The following is a 14,831-nucleotide window of genomic DNA, read 5'->3' as shown; positions in this document are numbered from 1 at the left end:
CTCACAACCTTGACTTCTACCAACACTCTAAGCAAATCTCACATCTTCAGATTATCCCCAATAACTAGGCATCAAAATACTTCTAGAGTAAGTCATTAAGAACATAAATATATTTGAGTAAACCAACTCTAAATATAATTGGTTGACTATTAAATATTTTTAAAATATTTATTTATATTAGAGAATGAGCATGAGCAGAGGAGGGGCAGGGAGAGAGAGGACCCCAAGCAGGCTCCACGCTGCCAGTGCAAATCCTGACATGGGGCTCAAACTCACCAACCATGAGATCATGACCTGAACCGAAATCAAGAGTTGGACACTTAACTGACTGAGCCACCCAGGTGCCCCAACTATTATATTTTTATCTATAACTTTCATTATGTCTTTACTAGTAAGTATAATGTCTGAAAGAGTGACTTTTCTTTGTGTAGTAGTTTCCAAATACAGCTGACTTCTTAATTTAATCATGATATCCAATTGAGAAAAGAGAAAAGTAACATTTTTTTTTTGAAGAAAATAGATGGAGGAAGCAAAGTAGTGAGTACATATCAGTGACTAACTAGAATATAAAAAAAAGAATGAAATTATTCAACAATACAGAAACAAGTAAAGAATTATGTCAGAATATGGTTTATTGGCTAATGGTAAATTTAAGGGTCAGGAGGTTTGAGATTCTGTTTTAGGGACATAATAAACAGAGCTGTCTCCTGCATGGTCCATGACACCCTCTTGACCTCTACTGGAGTAATGCTTACATGTTGTGATTATTACTAGGGACTATCTTCTTGTCCCTACTTTGCAACTTCCGTCCCAGCCTTGTGTGGGGCTTAGAACATCACAGATGCTTAATGTCTGTTGAATGAATGCATGAATGAATAGTAGGACCTAGAAACAGGTCAGTGGCCTGGGGTGGAAGGTTAAAACATCAGTAATAGTTAAACTAGATCAGCAGCATTAAAAAGTTTGTTTTTTAGTGTTAAACATTAATTTTACTGACATGAATATTCATGTCAGGAAAGACATGAAGGAATTAATACCGAGGAAACAAAGTGGCTTCCAGTGAACAGAGGAGCAGGTTACTCAATACCCAGCAGAAGCTAATAAGGTGAAATTGGTGTGTCCATGAAAATCAGGAAGGCAAATATTTGTCAGACTTTTGTACCAGTACTAACAGAAACAAAGTTAATATCGGCTATACTTGGAACGTCATCTGCTGTGTGCAGGCTCTTTAGAGATGGAAAAGAACTCACTAGGTTACCACATCCAGTCTCCACAGAGCTCCAGATAAAGAAAACTATGGAGCACAGGCTCTGTGTCTTGCCCTACATCATACGACGGCATTTTGAGGCAGAACCGGCATCCTATTGTTTGGTTCGGATATTAGCTCAACTCTTTACTTGGACTCCAAAAAAGGAAGCTATCTCCTGCTTGACAAGAGACCTTGAAGGCTGTCCTTTCCCCTCACGGTCTCGGGATTGACAGACTTCCAACCTCAAGGTTTCCTTAAAACTCCCAGAATCATTTGGGTTATGCCACCAGACTTCCTTTCAAACAGGCTCTTTATTTTCCATCATCAGTTTTCCCAAGCTTATGTTTATCCCCCCAAACGGTGCAAGATGTATTTGAAAGCAGTTTATATTGGGGAAATATAAATATCCAGTTACATTTTTAAAATGAACGAAGTCGCAGTCAGGGTTCGAAACTCCGTGCAAACCTTAGCGTTAGCCACAGGGACTTGGGCAGAGGCATCGCCTGCCGTACGTGCACATCACACATTACGCAACTCCCGGGGGGAGGCTTACGCTGACGACTGTGACTGCCCTGGTGTGCAGTTCCGGGCGCGGGAGTTCCAAGGACAGGTTACCTCTGCCAGTTTCACAACGACACATTTAATCAGGGAGAATTGTAAATTACTCAGTGTTCGTTCTCAGCTTGGCCAAATCCTGCTGTACTCCTTATGTTTACCGGCCTTTAAGCAAACAACAAGCAGATCCTAGCAAAGCACTGGAGGCAAGAGAACGCATAGGTGGAACCTGGGCCAGGAGACAGAGTCCCACGCCAGATCTTCTAAAAGGAAGAATGACTGTCGGAACAAAACGTTTCAGGTGAAACTTTACTTAACTAGGATTTCTAGTTTCATCCTTTCACGAAGTGGTCAGGATTCATCTCCCTCAAAGTAGCCTATAAAGTAAGTTTCCCATAATGAAAAACTTGGCAGTGGTCTTTACTGAGTGGGCAAAGGAAGCTTTGTTAAGAAGGAAATACAGAATAGCCATTATTAAGGAAAAGAATGTAAGCTTTTGAGGCCATTTGCTAAAAAAGCAACATATTCACTTCTTAAACAAAAGATTTTACTTTACGGTCCTATGTGTCTTCCTTTAGAAAATAACTACGGTCACTCTGGGAAGTATTCTTAACATAAGAAGAAATGCAGGTTGTTTCATAATACAATTTCTCTAAAAATGTTTATGCAATATTATGCTATCATTGAGTTAATATTTTTTTTATTTTTTATTTTTTTTAAATTTTTTTTAACGTTTATTTATTTTTGAGACAGAGAGCGACAGAGCATGAACAGGGGAGGAGCAGAGAGAGAGGGAGACACAGAATCTGAAACAGGCTCCAGGCTCTGAGCTGTCAGCACAGAGCCTGACGCGGGGCTTGAACTCACGGACCGTGAGATCATGACCTGAGCCGAAGTCGGACGCTTAACCGACCGAGCCACCCAGGCGCCCCGAGTTAATATTTTTATAAAACCTCTTTTGTCGGAGTCCTAAATACTTGGCGTCTCTTGTTACAGTTCTTAACAATTACAGAATCTTATAGTTAGAAGGTTATGTAACTGGGCAGATTGAGGCCTGGGAGACTCGTGACTATAGACAGGGGTCCTAACACGCACTCATACCAAACATGGTCTTATGCATAGTCCCATCAGAACATTCACAAAGACAGGAAAATGACCGGTCTATAAAAATAAAGTCAGAACTTTTAGTTTCTGTGGCTTTGTAGAGAATATAACCTGAAAGGATTCTTGTCAAAATTACCCAGATATGCAGGCTACAATACAGTACACAATTTTTAACAGGCATAGCTAAGTGTGTAGGAAAGAGGGGAAGCCACAGGGGTCCTGAAATGTCCAGGAACTGAAAACCTTTGTGCATAGGAAGTAATGCTATCATGAGCCTAAGAGAAAGGATCAAGGGGAGCAGTGGTTGATCTTGGGAAGCTAGGAGCTTGAACTCTAAGGCCAGTGTGGAGGGGCGCCTGGGTGGCTCAGTCGGTTAGGCGTCCGACTTCGGTTCATGAGTTTGAGCCCCATGTTGAGCTCTGTGCTGACAGCTCAGATCCTGGAGCCCGCTTCAGATCCTGTGTCTCCTTTTCTCTCTGCCCCTTTTCCCTGCTCGCACTCTGTCTCTCTCTCAAAAATAAATAAACATTAAAAAAATTAATTACAACCATTCTGTTTATCACTCTCAGTATAGTATTCAATCAATGACATGAGCTATTCAACACTCTTATAAAATAGGCTTTGCAACAGATGATTTTGCTCAACCATAGGCTGATGCCAATGTTCTGAGCACATTTAAGGTGGGCTAGGCTAAGCTTGGATGTTCAGTAGGTTCCATGTATCAAATGCATGTTTGACTTATGATATTTTCTTTTTTTTTTTTTTAATATATGAAATTTATTGTCAAATTGGTTTCCATACAACACCCAGTGCTCATCCCAAAAGGTGCACTCCTCAATACCCAGACTTATGATATTTTCAACTTATGGCAGGTTTATTGAGATGTACCTGCATCGTAAGTCAAGGAAGATCTATATATGAAAGTTTTAATTTCTTACACGGTCAGCATCTGTTTTGAGAGTGGATGGATAGGTGTCTGTGATAATATTTTTTATTCTTTTTTCTGGGTGAAATGCTTCATAATTATTTTTTTTAATTTAAAGGGAAAAAACCCTAAAGCTACATAAACCACAAATAAATCAAAGGAAACATACGTTACCAGTTAAAGGGAAACATACATCCATTCTTGGGAGAACCAAGGAAGTTGGTATCCTGATCTGATGATGAGGAGTTTGGAGATCTACAGAGACGTTGACAGGTTTTTCTCCTTAATCAGTGTTCACTTTATAAGATTGGGGGCGCTGTTTATTTATTTATGTTAATATTTATTTATTTAGGGGAGGAGAATGCAAGCAGGAGAGAGGCAGAGAGGGGAACAGAGGATCCAAAGCGGGCTCTGCGCTGACAGGGTGACAGCAGCAAGCCCGAGGTGGGGCTCGAACTCAACGAACCAGAGATCGTGACCTGAGCCAAAGCCGGACACTCAACCGACTGCGCCACCCAGGTGCTCCCGGACGTGCTGTTTAAATGATGGAAGAACGCTTGAAAAATCAGAAAAAAAAGGCTCTACAGGAGGTTCAGCCTTGCTAGCTATCCTGGAACATGACACATCAGAAGTAAGAAGGAGCCTTTGAGAAGATCACCACGGGAAGAGCTCAGAGTGTTGTTGTTCTGGCTGTCCTTCAGTTTTTGTTTTCTCAGAGTCCTCACCCAGTAGTTGCACTATGCAACACTATTTTACCAAAGTACACACGCATGCGTGCGAGCGCACACACACACACACACACACACACACACCCTATCCGTGCTTAAATGGAGTACACGACTCCATTTTTATACTAATAAAACAAGGAATAAATTAGGATTCTAAAATTCGTATCAAACTGTAATTTCTTTTTATGCCAAATTAATCTTCTAAAGAGATTTCTAGGAAGCACTCTGCAGACCAGATGAGAGTTTCAAAATAAATTTCATAATGTTCCAAAAAGCAGCAGGATCTACTAAAGACAATACTTCAGAATCCCTGTTATAAAATCTGTCTTTTATTTGAGGTGTAACATATCTAGAGGTATATAAGAAGCCGAATGAAAAAAAATGAGATTACCCACAGAAGGGCCTAAGATGTCAACAGGTGGAAAATAGTCAGTTTTGTAAGAATTAGAAATGCTGATTCTTTCAATTATATTTCTGGTGAGTTCCTGCCACACCTTATTCCTATTCTTCCTGCAGCTTCTCTCCCTGCACACTTCTCTATCCCTGCACACTATTCCTGCACACTTCTCTCCCATCTTCTTACCTATTTAATTTCTATTACCTAAGACATTGTTCTGCCATAGGCAATGTTTGGATTTTCCCCATGTGATTACCTCCTACTAATCATTACATTCCAAACAATGTATAAACCACCAGGCAAAGTAAATTAGATTGTCCTCATGTAAAAAATACTCTTAACGTTTATTTATTTTTGAGAGAGAGAGAGCACAAGCAGGGAGGGACAGAGAGAGAGAGGGAGACACAGAATCTGAAGAAAGCTCCAGGCTCCAAGCTGCCAGCTCAGAGCCCGATGCAGGGCTCGAACCCACCAGCCATGAGATCGTGACCTGAGCCGAAGTCGGATGCTTAACCAAGTGAGCCACCTGACTGTCCTCATTTTACATGAGGACACTGAAGCTCTGAGAGGTGAAGCCATTTGTCCAAGTCCAGACAGTCAGTAAGTGATAGAGGTAAGTGATAAATCTTTCTGATGCCAAAGCACATAGGCTCTCTACCCCACCTATGCCTTCGTTTGGCAAATATTTATTCAGCACCTAGTATGTACCAAGCGTTATGCTAAATTCTGGCACATAAACTACAAAAAGGGAAATGATCCTTATCATCACATAAGTGACAGTGTTCTCTCCGAACTGTCTCAAGAAGTCCAGATCCACAATGGCTCTGGAGTCACCCGTGCCAGGAAGCAGACATCAGTTACGCTAGCTGGCATTTTTTGTTTGTTTGCATTTTAAATCGCCGAGGCTTTCAACATTAAGTTCCGGCAAAGACCGTGAAACAATTCAGGCAAGGTTTCAGTCCAGGGCTACTTCCTCTCTTCCACAGACCTCAACACGATGCACATGGCCCTGTCTTGACAATCTCCCCCTAACTTTTATTTGCAGCCGTGACAGATTTCACCAGATTCCATTCTGTATTCTAAAGAGGCGGGGACTATGGGTTCTTCCTCACGCTGTTCTCTGTCTTGGTTGTTGGATCCGGGACACATCCCCACAGGGCAGGATGCCCAGTTAATGAGGGTCAGCCCAAGGACCCTATCACCGCTAGTCTTTTCTCCTATGTCTAGGGCCTCCAGAAACCACAGAAATGCTGACTGCCTGAGCCCCTTGGTTATTTTCCTGTTAAATAACTGGTGTGGCTTTCGTGCTGAAATTCCCTTTCTGAAAAGCTAAGGAAACATCAAACGAGATCCCCAACATACACAAATACTTTCACCATAGTATTGTTAGAGAGAAACAAATGTCCAAGGGTAGGTAATTGGCTAAGTATATCGATGTACCTGGAATAGTATCATCACACACATCAGAGCTTCAGTGTCCTCATGTAAAATGAGGACAGTCAGGTGGCTCAGTTGGTGAAGCATCTGACTTCGGCTCAGGTCACGATCTCACGGCTCGTGGGTTCGGGCTCTGAGCTCACAGCTTGGAGCCTGGAGCTTTCACACATAATTATGGTTATGAGGACAAGGTATTAACATAAATATGAATACAATATATATTAAGATAAAAATTATGTATATATAGGACTTAAAATTTTTTTAATAAAAAAATGAAGAAAATGAAAGAAAATATTTACGGATAACACAAGTTTTTGTGTTCAGGATTTTAGATGATTCGTTTTTCTTTTCTCTACTTGTACAAACAATATAGTAAAAGTAAGGTTTGTAGCTATTCTTTTAGCCTAGATAATTTTGACACATTCTTATTAGGAGCCATATAACTTCAAATACAGACTGATTGTAATGGGCTCAACAAATCTAAGATTGAAATCTGTGTGCGTGGTATGATCTTGTTATTTGAACTCTCTGTGTCTCAATGTCTCATTTACAGAACATTTACAGACTCTATGTCCATCATAGAGTCATTAGGAGGATTAGATGAGCAAATGCCTCAAAAAAAGTGCAACACCATGCCTGGCACATGGAAGGAACTTGGGAAGAGTTAGCTATGATCCTGGCATACACATGTCAATATTCCATTTACAGACCAGGATAGAATCATTCACTCATTTGTCCACTTACTCATTTTACACACACTTTTTGGATGAACCATGGGAATCTACCCCCAAAACCAAGAGCATACTTTACACACTGTATGTTAGCCAATTTGACAATAAATTATATTGTAAAAAAGCCCACACATTTATTGAGTCATGCCTAGGTGTCAGGCAGTGTTGTAGGTATTTTTAATTAAAAAAGAAACAATTTTTATCCTCAAGGAGTTCACTCTCCAATGGAGACAGACAAATGACTAGAACATCATAACCAACGTTGGCAGAAGGCTCTAAGGAGTAGTTACAAAGGGACTCAACTCAACACGAATGTGAAGGGCTTTCCAGAAGGGCTTTCCAGCTTTCCAGAAGGGCTCAATGCTTATCAAGTTCTGAAGGAGGCTGAAAATTTTAGGACAATAGGGGCACTGATGGAGCAGGGAGGGACAAAGTCTATTTTAGCCAGTGGGGACAGCACGGAGAAGAGGGAAGGTGCATGGATGGTGGCACAGGAGGTGCAAATGGTGAAGAAATGGTGCACAGGCTTCAGTTCCTGGTTGGAGTTCAGTATACCTGGAGCGTAGGAGTGAGTTTGGGAAGCCAGCCGTTACCTCGACGGGCACCTGCCTCAATTACATCGGGACTCCATGAGGCAGTCTTACCATCTGAGCCAGGTCTTTCAAAGATAAGGCTTTACAAGACAAAACTATTATCTGTGTCTGTACATGCCCGTGTGTCATCTCTGAGAAATGCAGCCCTACAATGGTCTTGAATAAAGTCTCTGAATAACACAGTCTCACGTGTTAAAATAGACAAAGACACACCCACCGGACAACTGTGTCTTTCCCACTATCTGGACTTTGCTAAACAAAAATACATCTCGACGTGTGTAACAATGAATTATAACACGAAGCCCATCAGTGTTTCATCCTTGTCGGTAGAAAAACATGTGATTCTTACTTTTTCTGTGGGAGGTAACATTTTGCTGCCAAATCTGGCTACTTCACTAGGTAAGAGACAAGATACAGCAATGCACCACAGCAAAAGGATGAGGAGAAAAAAAGAATTAGATGCTGCTACTTAATATTTTTATGCCTTGTGTTCTTTGTGAAAATAATTCAAAACATACAGTACGATTGGGGCGCTTGGGTGGCTCAGTTGGTTAACCATCTGACTTCGGCTCGGGTCATGATCTCGTGGTTTGTGGATTCAAGCCCTGAGTCGTCAGGCTCTGTGCTGATGGGGTGGGACCTGCTTGGGATTCTTTCACTCCTTCTCTCTCTGCCCCTTGCCTGCTTGTGCCCTTTCCCTCAAAATAAATAAACAAACTTAAAAAAAAAAAAAACATACAACATGATTAATCAAATTCAGGACTCTGGAAAATTCCATTTCTTGGTGGAGTGGGAAGGTGGGGTGTGACTTGTAGGAAAGAGCACGGGGGGCACAGTTGTACTAGTCGCTTTCCTCACTTCCCCGGCTTGATGCGGGCATTTCCTCCACTTCTCAACTTTCATGTTTTACAAGCCAAAAGATTTTTCTCCTATCAGAATGGAATATCTGGATATATAATTATCATCTTCTAAAGTCTGATGCATAGATCATAACTAAACTTGATTTGTTTAGTTGTATCAAGTGGTTTCAAGGGGTAAACACATCATCCTGATTTTTCTAAAATATCTCAAGAATAGGTTCTAAAATTGTTCTTCATCATCCGTTACAAGCCACTACATTATGATTTGTAAAGCTAGATATATAGTCCGCATGAAACACTAGTTGCATGAGAACTTACATTTTCTAGGATTGATAGCAATTCGAATCTTGGCTTATAGAAACACAATTTTATTAAAAGGTCAGTACTTTAAGGGGAAAAGAAGGCAAGGCGAAATCCCTTTTTCTATTTTCCTTTCATAATCTCTAAACATAACATTCAAACTGTCATCATGAATGCACACATGTATTTACATAGCTGTTAATCTGTCAAATTAGAATCATTTGGAGAAAAGTCTCACAGGATTTTTTAAAAGCCTCAGAGTTGGTAACAGTAACAAGGCCTTGGTTCAAGAGCCAGGAGACAAATTATTTTTACCACTTAGCTCCAAATTTACAGAATAACCTGGAACCAACCAGTGTGCTGAAAGCGACCTTGCTTCCTGCTTCATCTTTGGAGAACATTCTGGGAATAAGATAATAATTTTAGGAAATTTAGGACAGCTTGTTTGGGAAAGATAAATATGAATGCAAACTATTCTTTATATAGAACCTGCCTAACGTCTATTATCACTGCAGAGTAGGAGTTAAAAACAAACAAACAATCAAACCAACAAACCCAGGGATTTAAAAGATTGGCTTATGCTTTTCCTATTCAGTTCATAGTATCACCATTCACCAAACTGCACAATCTCGTAATACTGGTTACACGTAGGGAGATGAGAAAAAAAGAAATTCTTATTAGTTGCCTACTATTCACTAGGCACTGACATGTGTTATCTCTTTTAAACTTCAGAACCACCCTATTTTATAGATGAGGAAATGAAATTCAGAATGGCCAAGGAACTGGACGAAAATCACAGACGTCCTGGAATCTACCAGTCTATTTCTTGATTCCATGTCTCCTCCATCATTACATCTCTGGCCCAGGCTTCCAGGAGGCCAATGAGTCTTCGAACCATAACTCTTTAATAGATCTTGAATGTACGTCTCTGTCTTAGCTCAGGCTCTTTCCATTTCTCACCTAGCCTAGCACCCAGGTTGCTAATGGTTTCTCTGGTTCTGAAGTTTATTTTCTTTGACACAAGGATATGTAATCTCAAGAGCTATTTTTTCCAAACCACAAACATTGATGTCATTCTTGTTCTGTGTCTGGATTATGAGTTACCTATGAGCAAGGGTGATGTCAGCAAGGTGACAGACTAGGAAGCTCCAGGCCCCTGTTCTCCCACTGAAATACCAAATGAACAACAATATATGGCCCCAAGTAGCTTTGTGGGAACTCTAGAAACTAGTCAAGAAGCTGTCAACCAAGTGAATGTCTGGCCAAGAAAAGGTCACACTCAAAACTATAGGATATTTCGTGGCATTTTTGCCTGCCCTTACCCTCTCCCCAGTGCAGCATGACGTGGTCAGGAGGATGCCACCCAATTCCTGGTCCCTTGCCCAGGACAGGAGGAAAGAGTGGAATTTGCTTGCAACATTCTGGCTTGTCGGAGGGACTGGTTTCCATCTGGCCTACTCAGAACACTGATGGGAATGGCGGCATGTTTTGGACCTCGAGGGAAAGTTAAGAGATTTAAAAGCAGCTGGGTATACAAGCGAGTTGGAGAAGAAAAAGCATATGCACAGGCCCAGGGAAAACATATATTCCGGAAAAAGGCCGAGAGGGCCTTGAATCTTCGTGGCAGGCTAATCAGTGATCTTCCTCTGCACAGAGCCAGTTTACTAGGACTGGCTGACAAAAAAGTTTTTCAAATGCCTCATTTTCAACAAAAGATCACAAGACACACAAAGAAAGAGGTAAACACGGCCCATTCAAAGGAACAAAATAAATCTCCAGAAACTAACCCTAAAGAAACACAGGCCTTGAGCCTAACAAAGACTTTAAAACATTTTTTTTTTTTTAAGTATTCTCAATAAGATAAAGGAGAACACAGACAACTAAACAAATTCAGGAAAACAATTCAGGGATAAAATGAGGCCATCAACAAAGAGATCAAAGTTATTAAAAAGAACCAAACTAGGGGCACCTGGGTGGCTCAGTCGGTTGAGCGTCCGACTTCAGTTCAGGTCATGATCTCAGTTTGTGGGTTCCAGTCCCACGTTGGGCTCTGTGCTGACAGCTCAGAGCCTGGAGCCTACTTCGATTCTGTGTCTCCCTCTCTCTCTGCCCCTCCCCTGTTTGTGCATGCTCGCTCTCTCCCTCTCTCTCAAAAATAAATAAACATAAAAGAAAGAAGCAAACTAAAATTATAAAGATGAATAAAACAAGAAATGAATTGAAAAATTCACTAGAGGGGTTCAAGAACAGATTTAAATAGGCAGAAAAAGAGAATCAGAAAACTTTAAGATGAGTCATTTGAAATTGTTGAGTCTGAGGAAGAAAAAGAAACAAGAATGAAGAAATTTAAAAGGACTTTTGAGATAACACCAAACACATCAATATATGCATCGTGAGAGTCCCACAAGGAGAAGAGAGGGAGAAAAGGGCAGGGAATTTATGTGAAGGAAAAACAGTAAAACTGTCCCAACTTTGAGGACAGCCACAGATACAAGAATCTTAACAAACTCTAAGTAGAAAAAACACAAACAGACCCACCCTGAGACACATGATAATCAAACTGTAGAAAGTCAAGGACAAAGAGAGAATCTTAAAAGCAGCCAGAGAAAAGTGACTCGTCATGGCTAGGTGTCTTCAATAAGATTCTTGGTGGGTTTCTCAACAGAAATGTTGCAGGTTAGAAAGCAGTAGGACGATATAGTTCAAGTACTAGAAGGAAAAACTGTCAACTGAGAATACTATCTCTGACAAAGCTGCTCTTCGAAAATGAGAGAGAAATGAAGATATCCCCAGATAAATACAAGTCGAAGGAGTTAACAGTAGACCTGCCCTACAAGAAATGCTAATGGGAGTCTTTCAAGTTGAAATGAAAGGACACTCGACAGCAACCTGAAACAACATGAATATACAAGTCGTCTGGCAAAAATCTATATATGGACAAATACAAAAATGTGAATTATTGTAATTTTGGTTTGTAACTCCGCTGTTTTTTTCTTTTATGGAGTTAAAGACTAATGAATAAAAAAGTAATCAGGGGCGCCTGGGTGGCTCAGTCAGTGAAGCGTCCGGCTTCAGCTCAGGTCATGATCTCGCAGTTTGTGAGTTCGAGCCCCCGTGTCAGGCTCTGTACTGGCAGCTCAGAGCCTGGAACCTGCTTCGGATTCTGTGTCTCCCTCTCTCTCTGCCCCTCCCCTGCTCACACTCTGTCTCTCTCTGTCTCTCAATAATAAATAAACATTAGCAAAATTTTTTTTAAGTAATCATAAATCTATGTTAATGGGCACAAAAAAATAAAGATATAATCTGTGGCATCAATATTGTAAGCTGAGGGGCAGGCAGAGATGTAAATAAGTAGAGTTTTTGTCTGCAAATGAAGTTGTCACCAGTTTCAAATAGATTGCTATGACTTGAGGATAGTTTATATAATCCCCATGGAAACCACAAAGAAAATATCTATAAAATATATATGAGAGGAAATGAGAAGGAAATCAAAACAGGCCACTGCAAAAATATCAACTGAACATCAGTGAAGGAAATGAGGACAAAAAGCCGTAAGACTTACAGAAAAAAAAAAAAATAACAGGCCCTCCTGTTATTACTGATAGGGGAGTAAGCCCTCCCCTATCAGTAATTGCAATAAATGGATTGAACTTTTCAAACAAAAGATGTAGACTGACATAATGGATTAAAAAAAAAACAGGATCTGGGGTGTCTGGGTGGCTCAGTTGGTTAAGTGCCCCACTCTTGATTTGGGCTCACATCATGGTCTCATGGTTTATGGGATGGAGCCCCATGTTGGGCTCTGTGCTGATGGTATAGAACCTGCTTGGGATTCTCTCTCTCTCTCTCTCTCTCTCTCTCTCTCTCTCTGTCTCTGTCTCTTTCTGCCCCTCCCCTGCTCTCTTTCGCTCTCTTTCTCCCTCAAAGTAAATAAATAAACATTTAAAAAAAAAAACAGGATCCAATTCTGTGCTGTCTACAAGAGACTTTGGAATTGAGGATCTAAGAACACAAATAGATTGAAAGTGAAAAGATGGAAAAAGATAGTCAATTCAAATAGTAACTAAAAGAGAGTAGGGGTAGCATACTAATAGTTGACAAAATAATTTGAAGTCAAAAACTGTTACAATAGACAAAGAAGGACATATATAAAAACCTTAGTTCAGCAAGAAGATAGAATAATAATATATGTACGAAACATCAGAGCTCCTAAAAATATGAAGCAAATATTGATAGAATTGAAGGGAAGAATAGATAGCTCTACAATAATAGTAGAAGACTAATACTTATGAAAACGTAATAGTCTACTTCCTGACTGGTAGTAGGTACTCAAATAGTATTTATACAACGAATGAGCGAGTGAATGAATGAATGAATGATTTCGTGTGTGATTTTTCTATGAATAACAGCCATTGGGGGGAGGGGGGAGACGGGAAAGAATCAATGTGGAAAAATAATCATAACAATAAATATTACAAGATCTACTAATGCAGAAATGAAAATTGAATTAGGCAAGGTGATCCTAATCAATGATGGAAAGCTCAAAATTAGTATGTGGGGACTCCACGGAGGAAGTATGCATTTTTGAAGGCATTCAGAAAGATAAATACGATATACTGCGCTTAAAAACAGTGTCAATGCTGGGTGTATTCATGCGATAACATGTAATATTAGTAATTTAAACATGAGACTAAAATTGGTATAAATCATTGCAGTGGGAAGCACAAAAGTTATTGTTAGGTGTTGGGGTTTATCTAATGGCGAAGATTCAGTTGAACCAGAGCTCTCTGTGCTCCTGCTAACTGGGGTTCACTTCCCTGAACCATGTGTTTGAACTTCACAAAAGTAAAAGTGATTACAGGTAGAAATGATCCTGATCTTGACCTGGGCCACCGAATTTTCCAGTTTACCTGAGTCGCCCATGGAAACCCGAGCGTGCACAAACAAAACTTCTGCAGATTGGGAATTCCCAGATAGGAGAGGAAGACAAGGTGAGAAAAACTAAGTGGGTTTGCACAGCATTTTGACGGAGCCTTAACGACTACCCTTTTGGCAGATCAACTCGGGCCTTTGGAAGAAGTGGTTAATGGAAGCAAACAACAGATTAAATCGTTCTGAGGGCTGATCAACTACAAATAACATTTTGCATGAGCAAAGATGGTGGCTCCAGACATAAGGAAGTGGGGGGCAAACGTCAAGAGAGCAGCTGAAACAGAAAGTTCGAGCGGGCAAAGACGAAGGCTCTCCCACGGTCAGAAAACTGGAAGCACCTGCCTGAACAGTACCTTTTTGTACGGGAAGTTTCCAGTGAAAACTCCTGTAACTGCAATGGACCTTGAAGTCTTGGCCTTCTTTCTCCTTCTTTGGTAAACAGAAAGATAAGATTCCCATTTTACTGATAAAGAAACCAAGAGACGGAGTTCACACAACCACACAATTAGCAGACCTCTGTCATCCAGAACCAGTAGATTTTGTTCTTTCTGATCACTTTAAATGTTGTCGTTTTTTTAAAATCCATGTAATTCAACAGCCAGGTTATTCTACATGTATGTGTTTTGAAATTCACATCTGTTGCCACAATGATCCCCCGCTTCTATGTAATTAATATCGGGGAAATTCCTCTTAAAGAAAAGAAAATCAGGTAACAGATCCAGTATTTAAGTAATAGAACATTTTTTGAATTCTCTAGGAAGGTAGACTTACAAGTGAACTAACTTATTTCTTCTGAGTAAACAAGCACAAATATTACATCTGGAAATAGGCAATACTCTAGAACTTGGGGGCCAGAAAGAACATTTTTGAACAGCCCAAGAGGATCTCTTTCAGATGAGCAAGCTGTCCTCCTGAGAGGCAAAGCGAGCTGCCCAAAGTCAAGTTAGAGTTACAGTTAGTCACAGAGCCTAGATGATGAAGCCAGGGTCTTAGCACAAACTCAGAAAAAAGTGACCGCTT

At 40.4% G+C, this 14,831-nt stretch overlaps 1 protein-coding gene and 1 long non-coding RNA gene across 7 annotated transcripts in view; one reads left to right on the top strand and one right to left on the bottom strand.

Moving 5' to 3' along the window:
* The window catches only part of FRY (FRY microtubule binding protein), a 339,974-nt gene that overhangs the window by 308,358 nt on the left and 16,785 nt on the right, over positions 1-14,831 (bottom strand). The window contains exon 1 of one of the 6 annotated variants that reach the window (XM_049646774.1): positions 6,399-6,602. The exons of the other annotated variants lie outside the window; for them this stretch is intronic. The gene's annotated coding sequence lies outside the window, so the exon portion shown is untranslated. Of the gene's footprint in view, positions 1-6,398; positions 6,603-14,831 lie in introns of those variants that run through there. 6 annotated transcript variants of the gene reach the window in all.
* Positions 1,970-4,720, top strand: LOC125933689 (uncharacterized). Its single transcript, XR_007461070.1, has 2 exons — positions 1,970-2,105; positions 4,186-4,720. It is a non-coding gene; the product is annotated as an uncharacterized LOC125933689 (long non-coding RNA).

The sequence above is a fragment of the Panthera uncia genome (genome assembly GCF_023721935.1).
Source record: "Panthera uncia isolate 11264 chromosome A1 unlocalized genomic scaffold, Puncia_PCG_1.0 HiC_scaffold_16, whole genome shotgun sequence".
NCBI lineage: Eukaryota > Metazoa > Chordata > Mammalia > Carnivora > Felidae > Panthera > Panthera uncia.
This window is presented reverse-complemented; position numbering and strand designations above follow the sequence as displayed.